Consider the following 10406-nt stretch of genomic DNA (forward strand, 5'->3'; position numbering starts at 1 on the left):
TTGACGTGCTCTAAAACTACTGTATTGTTGTTTATATTTTATAAACACTACACTTGAAAGCTTGAGTCTTTCAATAAAAAAGTAACTGTCCATTGCACGAATATTTGCAACAGGGACACTTTTAGGGTTAAGAAAGTCAACTAATAACACTTCGACGCTGTCTGTCTTTATAAACACTACACTTGGAAGTTGGAGGAGGTATTGTGGCCCCGGCACCAAATTTACTACCGGGGCCACTCCACTGTGCAGTCCATATTTAGGTGTATCAGATATTAAACAACGGTGACAGTTGATGCCCAATTTTTTAATTATATTGTGGCCTCGGTACCAAATTGTGTACCGGGGCCACCACACTACGCAGTCCAGATACTTGTTTGGTGGAATTCAGACCAGTTGAGGGTTTTATTATTATATTGTGGGGACCACTCTATCTATACCACACTACAACTCTATACCACTCTATTTAATACTTTAATTCTATTTAATACTTTAATTCTATTTCATACTTTAATTCTATTTAATACTTTAATTCTATTTCATACTTTAATTCTATTTCATACTTTAATTCTATTTAATACTTTAATTCTATTACTAATTACCATAAAGAGGAACTGCCGCTTCTATTTAATACTTTAATTCTATTAGTAGTTACCATAAAGAGGAACAAAATAAACCAATTTTACCAAAAGTATAATATGACTTAGACTTACAAACACTACACTTGAAAGATGGTGCCTTTAAATGAAAAAGTCAGTCTTCATTGCACGACTATGTGCAACAGGGACAGTTTTTTGGTTTACAAAGTCAACCAATAACACTTCGACCCTGTCTGTCTTTAACATACTTGATGGGATCTCAATGACGAATTGTCTGTACCATGTTTGGAGGAGGTATTGTGGCCCCGGTATCAAATTGGGTACCGGGGCCACCCCACTACGCAGTCCAGATACTTGTTTGGTGGAATTCTGACACGTGGAGGGTGTATTTATTTTATTGTGGCCCCGGTATCAAATTGGGTACCGGGGCCACCCCACTACGCAGTCCAGATACTTGTTTGGTGGAATTCTGACACGTGGAGGGTGTATTTATTTTATTGTGGCCCCGGTATCAAATTGGGTACCGGGGCCACCCCACTACGCAGTCAAGATAGATAGATGCGTATCATAGATAAAGTACATTCAGTGGTGTGGGGCAAATTAAAAAAAATATTCAAAATGCACTGACATTATCAAAAACAAGAGGTTGTCACACGCTAAAACTCCAACATGTATATGATGGAGAGGATGGAGGAGCAGCCGTATGTGTAGTGTAATGCAGACCTGTTGAAGGTTTTTTATATATTTTATTGTGGTGCCCAGTGCCCACTCCTCTAGGCAGTCCAGGTACATTTATTGGTGCGATTCATAAAAGTTCAGGGTTTTTAATATATATTGTGGTGACCCACTCCTCTACGCAGTCCAGGTACATTTATTGGTGCGAATCATAAAAGTTCAGGGTTTTTAATATATATTGTGGTGACCCACTCCTCTACGCAGTCCAGAAAGATACCTTGTTGCAACGTTTTGGACTAATAACTATATTGTGAGGTGTTCAGAATACACTGTAAATTAGTGGAAATGCTTGTTATTGAATGTTATTGAGGTTAATAATAGCCTAGGAGTGAAAATAAGCCCAAAAACTTGATTTTTAAACTTTTTATGTTTTTTTCAAAAAAAATCCGAATCCAAAACCTTAAATCCGAACCGAGACCTTTCGTCAAGTGTTTTGCGAGACAAATCCGAACCCCAAAAATAACGAAAATCCGGATCCAAAACACAAAACACGAGACCTCAAAAGTCGCCGGTGCACATCCCTATTTTAAATCACCTGGTTGCAGGAGGACAGAGACAAATTAATAATGGACTTGATAGAGCTGCAACTACAGGTCTCCACCCTGAAATAGGACTATAATGATCAGCACCTAATATATTTGTTATATATATTTGTTGCTATTTAGCTTATGGAGCTGCCTTTTGCTTTTATATTATACTTACTGCTGTCAGTCTCCCTTTCACAATGACAGGCCCGACCCCAGCTCCCTGATTGGCTCAGTTGTCACATGCAGCGGAGAAGTCAGGTCCAGAGCCGGTGATTTTTCCACCCCTCCACCCAACTCCCTATTGGCTACCTACTCCTCATCTTCCTTGTAGGCTACTTCTTCCTATCTTCTCAATGGCTGACTCCTCCTTTTAATTGTTGGCTGTCTCCTCTCCTCCCCACCTTCCCAATGGCTGCTGCCTCCTCCATCCTCCTTGTTGGCTATCTCCCCTCCCTTCTAATAGCTGCTTCCTCCTTGTTGGCTGTCTCCTCTCCTCCCACCTGCCCAATTGCTACCTCTTTCATCCTTCATATTCGCTGTCTCATCTCCTCCATAATGGCAGCCTCCTCAATCCTCCACCTTTGAGGCTACAGGCAGCAGATTTTTAGACATGTACCTGCTTACCTCCCAACTTTCCCGATTTCAGCAGGACATTTCCGATATTAGGGTGTTGTGGCGCTGTGCCACCCCGAGACAAGTTTGTCCCATAAGTGGGGACGAGTCCTACACCGAGCATTTCAGTGCAGATGTAAGTAAGTTCTGGGTTACAGCTCTGTGCCACACACAGCTTCCTGCCATTCACTTTTTCACTTTATTTTTATCTATATTTGTATAATTGTTGTACAGTGATTTGACGGGAGGTGGAAGTTTCAGCATCATGATATCCCCTTTCTTGCCACCTGAACTTATACAATGTCAGATTACTACAAACAAACATATACACAGCTTTTCAACATGAGCACCTTACATACAAATGTCAGCTGACATTGGAATGTAGCTTCTCCGTGAGGTTAACTGGTATGTTCTATGATATCATTTGCCAAATAAGCATTCTCTTCCTCTTGATGCTGGGTGCTGCTTTTCAGACGTGGTGACAGATTTGGCAGAGATATACCTCAGACACTGATAAACTGAGAGATATACCCCATACACTGAGACATTCTAGAGATATACTTCAGGTACTGAGACACAGGGAGAGATACTTCAGACATGGAGAGATGTACCACAGAAATGGAGAGTTGTACCTCAGAAACAGAGAGATGTATCTCAGTCATGAAGAGAAGTTTCTCAGACACAGTGAGAAATACCTCAGACGTTGAGACACAGAAGGGATATATCTCAAACACAGAGAGATATACCTCAGATGTGGAGAGATGTACCTCAGACATTGCAATTTTTTCCTTCTTTTAGTGAGTGCAATACCATTGGGGATTTTGAATCTATCACCCTGAAAAAATTGAAGAGCAGCATTAAAATAATTTAATATTCACAGTTTATTCTTTTGAATTATTGTTATCTTGATGTTATTTCACTATACTGCCTATTTTTTGTTTATATGATCCGTATCTGATGTTCACTATCAACACAATAAAAAACTTAGAAGTATACATGGGCAGCACGGTGGCTTAGTGGGCAGGATGGTGGCTTAGTGGTTAGAACTTCTGCCTCACAGTACTGGGGTCATGAGTTCGATTCCCAACCATGGCCTTATCTTTGTGGAGTTTGTATGTTCTCCGGATGCTCCGGTTTCCTCCCACAGTCCAAAAACATACTGATAGGTTACTTGGCTGCTATTAAATTGACTAAAGTCTCTCTCTCTCTGTCTATGTGTGCATGTTAGGGAATTTAGACTGTAAGCTCCAATGGGGCAGGGACTGATGTGAGTGAGTTCTCACATCAGTTACAGCGCTGAGGAATTAGTGAAGCTATATAAACAACTGATGATTCAGATGATGATGAATATCAATTTAAGTATAACGTTTATTTAATTTATGTGTGTCAATCACATTTCCTTATGGGAAATATTTGGAGCGCTTGAATCACCTGATTATTTGTTTTCAAATTTGGAAAGAGCCTGGACATTTATTGAGTGGAAATTCTTCCAATTCAAATAAATGAAAGCATTCTCACAAGGCAGAACCGGGTGTCCATGTGTGCCATTTACTGCTCTTATAACGCTGAACTCCAGCTATGATGGAAAATTGGTGCTTTATGGACACAATGGACTCTTCATCGAGTGTCAGATTTATAAATTGCAGGATGCTCGACAGGAATGCCCTCAGCACAAGTTTCAGCACATGACTGAAGGTGGCTTGGGACATTCCTGCAGTGACACCCACTGTGGTCTGAACAGACCCAGTGGCACAGAAAGGCAATACTGCCAACAGTTTGGTCAATGGCAGTATTGCTGTTGGAATGTTGCGCATTGTTTCTAGGTGACTGCACAATGAGCAGGCTGTATTTCAGTGAGGAGCCAATAGCAATGGACCACCTAAGCATCTGACATCCCAAATAGGCTGACATGTGGCCTAAAGATGCGCTCCATGGGCCAGCAAAGGTGGACCAGTTGCCGGTTTCGGAGGGGCTGACGCCTGTTGCTCTCCTCTTCCTCAAATGTGCCGTGCCCATGGTAGGCTATATGTAAGGAAAATAGATGAAAGGGGCAAATAAATAAATTACCTCAAGCCTTCCATGAGGGTAAGGCAGAGGTAAGGGAGGTTCTCTTAGAGTTTTCTCACTGTTATCACTGACCTGACAGAAGCCTATTTAGCTGAGAGAATCTGCCAGGCTAAGGAGCGTCTATTTGCCTTTTGATTTAAAGCAGCCCCTCTTTGCCCTGAACTCTGATAGCTCAGCTCAGTGAGGTGAGGATGCTGATGAGCCTGTTATATGATTGGCTCATAGCAATCATTGTCCTGTCCTGTGATTAACTCTGATTCACTGCTGGAGTGCAATGCTGGAAGGGCAATGGAGCCCAGATGGAGGTAAGCAATATCTGGTCTACAAGGGACTGGACAATAAATGGCCACACTTGGCAATTTGCTCTGTCTCGTAGATGGGCCACCAGGCAATGGGCTTTGTATAGTACACTAAAGGGATTGGGCCCTGTACGCTTTACTGTCCACCTGGGATTGTGAGTGTGCATGACAGTGTGTGTTTTGTTTCAATATATGTTTATAATCTATATGTTTGTGCATCACTGTGCTCACTTATTATTTCTATGTATGTGTGTGTGTTGTTTTTTTTTTAATTTAAGCATTTGTATTATAGGAAGTAACATATTTGATGACCTATATAAATGTATTGTCATGCAACTTCTTAGTGACCTCTGATATCATTTACACTTTGGGATACATTATACTATACATACAGATAGTTCTATTCTTATAGCTTAATATTCTGTGGAATTTCTATATGTTGGTTGTTTATATGACCATTTTTCTCCCAGCATCCCTTATAACATGGCTGACTCACCCTGGTATTCATTTCAGTATTACTTGTTATCATAGCCATAATAGGGTGGTTCAGTTGTACCAAGGGCCATTCATTTATAATTGCTCACAATAATACCAGTTATTTCCTGACAAAGAGGAATCAAAACTACCAGTTAGGAAAACAATGGATTTATGCTAATTACTGCCTAGTCCCAATAGATTATTTTTACTTAGAAACATAATCATTAATTTAAAAAAATAACATGTAATATTTATTTAGTATACTGACGTTTTTAATGTTATTTTTTTTAAAAAAATGCAGAGTAACTTTTTATGTCACCTATATACTGTGGAGTAACTTACATGGTTTTAAGTCATTTACAAAACCATTTCAGCATGCAATAAGTGAAATACATTACACTGCACAGATCCCTTGAAATGATAGAACTTGCAAAATTTATAAAGAGATTCATAATGTGTAGACAATCTTTTATACCGTAGACCTCTCCACGGAATTCCATTTGACCTTCTTGACAGCTTGCACAAAAGATGTTTTATACAGTATATGCAGTTTGCTTTTATGTACTTCTTTCTGTCAATCTCTGGTTTATCACTTAGCTCACTGTGTTTAAATGGTGTTAGATGCAGTATGTTTTATCTAGACACGACTTTCAGGGTTTTCATCCAGAAGCAAATTTATTCTGATTGTTTTTAAAGCTTAACTTGCTCAATATAGTATGATCTATAGATAAGCAGCTGAGTTGTAGGAAATTAAAATGTGATTTAATCTGTTTAATATTAATTAATAAGAGCCAAAACGGTATCATATTCCAGCATGAGGTACAGTACAGGTGCCGCAATTTTCTGCACTCTATTTTTCTAGGAAATATATTTATTGTTGGTAGGCTAAGGACCTAAGTCAACCACCTCAGGTGCATAATCCTTAAGCCAGTGTTTATTCTTTATAAATGGCTTTAAAAGAAGAATTTTAGTCCTTTAAGCACATTGTATGTCTTTTAATACCTAGTTGCATTTTACTATTGTGTTTGTGCATATGATGGAGGTGAGATTTAACACAGGTCTGTGTCGGTGCCAGAGGCTGAGAGCAAACTCTCTGTCTGCACAACACATATGTTAAAAGTGGCTTTACACTCATAAGTAAAGATTATCCCGAAGAACACAAACAATTGGCTGATATCAATGTACCCATGATGGAGCCACAATATTTGGTTCTGAGATGGGACTTGAGAAACTACAAAATGTTTTGTGTAAGAAGTGTTGGGAGTGGATGGGGAGTGGTCTATGGTACTAAGGGCATTGAGCTTAGATCGGGGATTGGCAACAGGATACACTTCAGGGGCCGAACGGTACGGCCATCTAACTTTCAAGAGCGAAGCACATTAAACTTATTTTCAGTAATAAGTTAAAATAATACATTTAATCAAAGAAAGAGACACCTATCTGTAATAATATATCAACAGAGATTTTAAACAAGCAATAACAAACAAATTTGACAGTAAAGCAGGAAGAGGCTGATGAAGGATCAGAGGTCCGCCAGTTTCCTATACTGGCCTACATGACCTATTTATGTAAATTTGGTCATGTGTCTGATTTTTAAACAGTTTTATCAAATAAAATTATCTTAGTCAGAAATTGATCCCTTTTGAAATGTCAGACACATGCACTGATTAAATAATTATACTTAACTGGCTAATCAGACCTGTACTAAGTTATACAGTAGGTTAATATGTAATTATAATTGTAACATGTTATCTGTCTTCTTAATTATAATTTTTGTTTCAAATATCTGAAAAGTTGAATTATTTACATAATTAAACTATAATATATTAAATACACTTATTATTGGTAAATGTATTCAAGTTGTTTACTATAAAGGATAAAGATGTTTAAATCCATTTCATTGAATAGACTGCAGAACACAGCAATGCCAAATAACTGACAAATGTGAAATATAACAATTGGCATTGGAATACTTTGTGATTTTCCTTTAAAGCTGTAAGATTACAAAAAGGAAATGAAATATTCTAAAATTATAGTTTTGCAAGAGCTTGTTCCCTTGTTTTCTGAAGCTCCCTGCAAGGACATGATGCTTCAATGTAGACTCAAAAACTCATAGGGGGAGATTCAATTGTCAACGATGTGGTGCGCGGACATCACGCTGTGCACATTGCCGGCAATTACGGTGGGAATCTACGCTCATTTTTCCTCTCTCCTCTGTGGGGTGTGATGAGAAATGAGCGGAGGTTCCAGCCATAGCATCGGCACAAGGAGTCTCTGCGGATGTTCCAGAGACAGCTTGCGCCAAATTGTATCTCTCCCATTCTATAAGAAACTAAATTATCATTAAAAAATTGTGCAACCTGGTTACATATCACTCAGGTACAAGAGAACTTATCATATCTTTCATATTGACATCTGATTGTTTAAGCTGCAACTGGTGGCATTATTACAAGATATGCTGGTTTAATATTAGGGGATATAATATATGGGATATTGACACCCGCCCACACACATTATTATTATTATTATTATTATTATATTACCAGTTTGTTTATTAGTTTACTATGTTTGTCCCCAACTGTAAAGCGCTATGGAATATGTTGGTGCTATATAAATAAATGATGATGATGATGATGATAATGATGATGATACTATTATTATTATTATTATTATTATATTTTATTGATAAGCTGCCACAAAATGTCACCGTACATGAAATTTACAGAAGTATGCAATACTCAGACAGCTATGATCCATAACACATTACATAATACATTATTAAACTAAATATTAATTATACAAAGTACAGACATCTAGGGCCTCAGTTATTAAGGAGAGCAAAGCACAAAAAATGAGTAACTTTGCACCTGGGCAAAACCATGTTGCATTGGAGGGGGAGGTAAATGTAATATGTTGGGACAGATTTATAGTTGAGGTAGGGCATGTCCTAGTTCAAATAAAATTTTAGTGTAAAAATAAAATTACCAAGTATTTGTGTGCTACGTGAAAAAAAACAGCCACTATTTAACTTATGTGCAGAATAAAAAAACGAATTTGCACCCCTTGCATTGTAATGTAGTTTATCCAGGTTCAGACTTATTCCTTTATATTGTATTGCTCTCCTTAATGACTCAGACCCCTACAGTTTAACAAATTACATACAGATAACTTGGTAAAACAGATCAAGTTATTTACAGAACAGTGAGTGAGAGTGATGGTAATGTCCAGAGCTTATATCCTAAAGGGAAGGGGAGACACACATAGAGTGGCGCGGTGGGGGAATGGAGGTGATAGCTGAGGCAGAAGAGTTATGTCTTTGTCCAGCTATATGGTATCAATTACGTCAATGAGATTGGTATTGACTTCCATTCGCCTGACTCTTTGTTGCTGTGTTAATTTTTTTTTATTCAACTAAAGAATTTTGTTGGATACAGTTAATGATTTTAAACATTGACTGATGGATTTGATATATTATACATTTGCTATTATTATTTGTAACATGTATGATTATATGCTTCAGTAAATAAGAGTTTTAAAAAGTGGAGGGCTGATAGGTGTGAATACAGAAATGAGTTTTGAAATCTTGGAGACTAGAGACTAATCTGATCGGGTGCGGGAGATTGTGCCACACGGTGAGGAGCAGCCCGGGTGATGTCCTGGAGGTGGGAGTGGAAGAGGTAATCAGTGTAGGTAAATGGTACAATATAACAGTATTAGAAGCCACCAAGGAATTCCATGTCCAGCTCCGTGACCACACGCTATACACATTACAAAACTCAAAGCTGATAGCTAATATCCACATATTTTACATTAGGTGGTGCGTTATAACATTTTCTTGAATTATGTTTTAGTATACTTTCTTTTTGTGTCACCAAACTGTAAAGTGTTTGTGTATCAATGGTAATGATACCCTAGCAAGGCCTAGAGGTGAAATATAAATAAATGTGGCATTACTATGCTAATATGGAAACTCCTGCATCACTAGCTGTCAGATTTAAACAATCTAATAAGTCTAAACTTGTTTTAAATGCAAATTTAGACTGCTATTTGCATATTGAATTCATTTAATATAATACAACCATTTTGCATTCATTATTATAGAACTCCTTTGTGGTGTAAACAAGTCCTCTGCCTGAATCATGGTTAAATATTACATTGTAAAAATAGGACTACTCTACTTCATCTGCTGGCCACACGTGGTACTGCATTACTTTGACTTTGAACCCCCAGTGGTTCTCAATATTTTTCCTGCGAGTAACTCGTGTGTTAGAATATTGTGCATATACTGGAATCATGAAAACATATTAGAGTTCAAGGGACATTTTAGCTATCTTTGTTAATTGAAGCTAAAATATAAGTAAAATAAAAAAAATCATCGGACTACACACAAAACATGTAGCCTTCTCTAGAATCAGACTAGGAGTAGTGTTCAACTGGGGTATTTTTTACATCACACTAACTGGTGTAAAAAACATTTTGCTTCTGCTCTTGTCACTACTAGTCTGTTCATGCCTCCTATTTCAAACCCTTATTCCACTGGGAACTCCCAACATCAAGTTTATTGTATTGAAGATCAATTACTTTATAGAGAAGGGCGGCTTATGTCTAGAAAACAAGAGTACCAAAAGTGGCAAAATTCCATAAATCAAAGTAGTGATTTTGTAAATATGAGTTAAACACAAGAAATTATAAACTAACTAACCCAGTTAGATGGTAGTGAAATGTGTGAATATCATCATATTTATCAACTTGGGACACAAATCTTTCTTTATTTATTCACACCTTTGTGGACATTGGGGACAATATGTCAGGTCCTGACAGTGGCCAATACAAAGTACATCTGACAGTACAATTATGTGTCAGTGACTATTCCTAAAATTTGAGGATGAACATGCTTAGACTACTGAGAGGTTATTCACTCAGTCTATCAGTTGTTTAGACACATTATAAAATATTATCAAGGTGGTATAGGACTCCTAACCAACTACATCATCATCTATGTATTTATATAGCGCCACTAATTCCGCAGTGCTGTACAGAGAACTCACTCACATCAGCCCCTGCCCCATTGGAGCTTACAGTCTAAATCCCCT

Source organism: Mixophyes fleayi, chromosome 6 (genome assembly GCF_038048845.1).
Source record: "Mixophyes fleayi isolate aMixFle1 chromosome 6, aMixFle1.hap1, whole genome shotgun sequence".
In the NCBI taxonomy this organism is placed as follows: Eukaryota; Metazoa; Chordata; class Amphibia; order Anura; family Limnodynastidae; genus Mixophyes; species Mixophyes fleayi.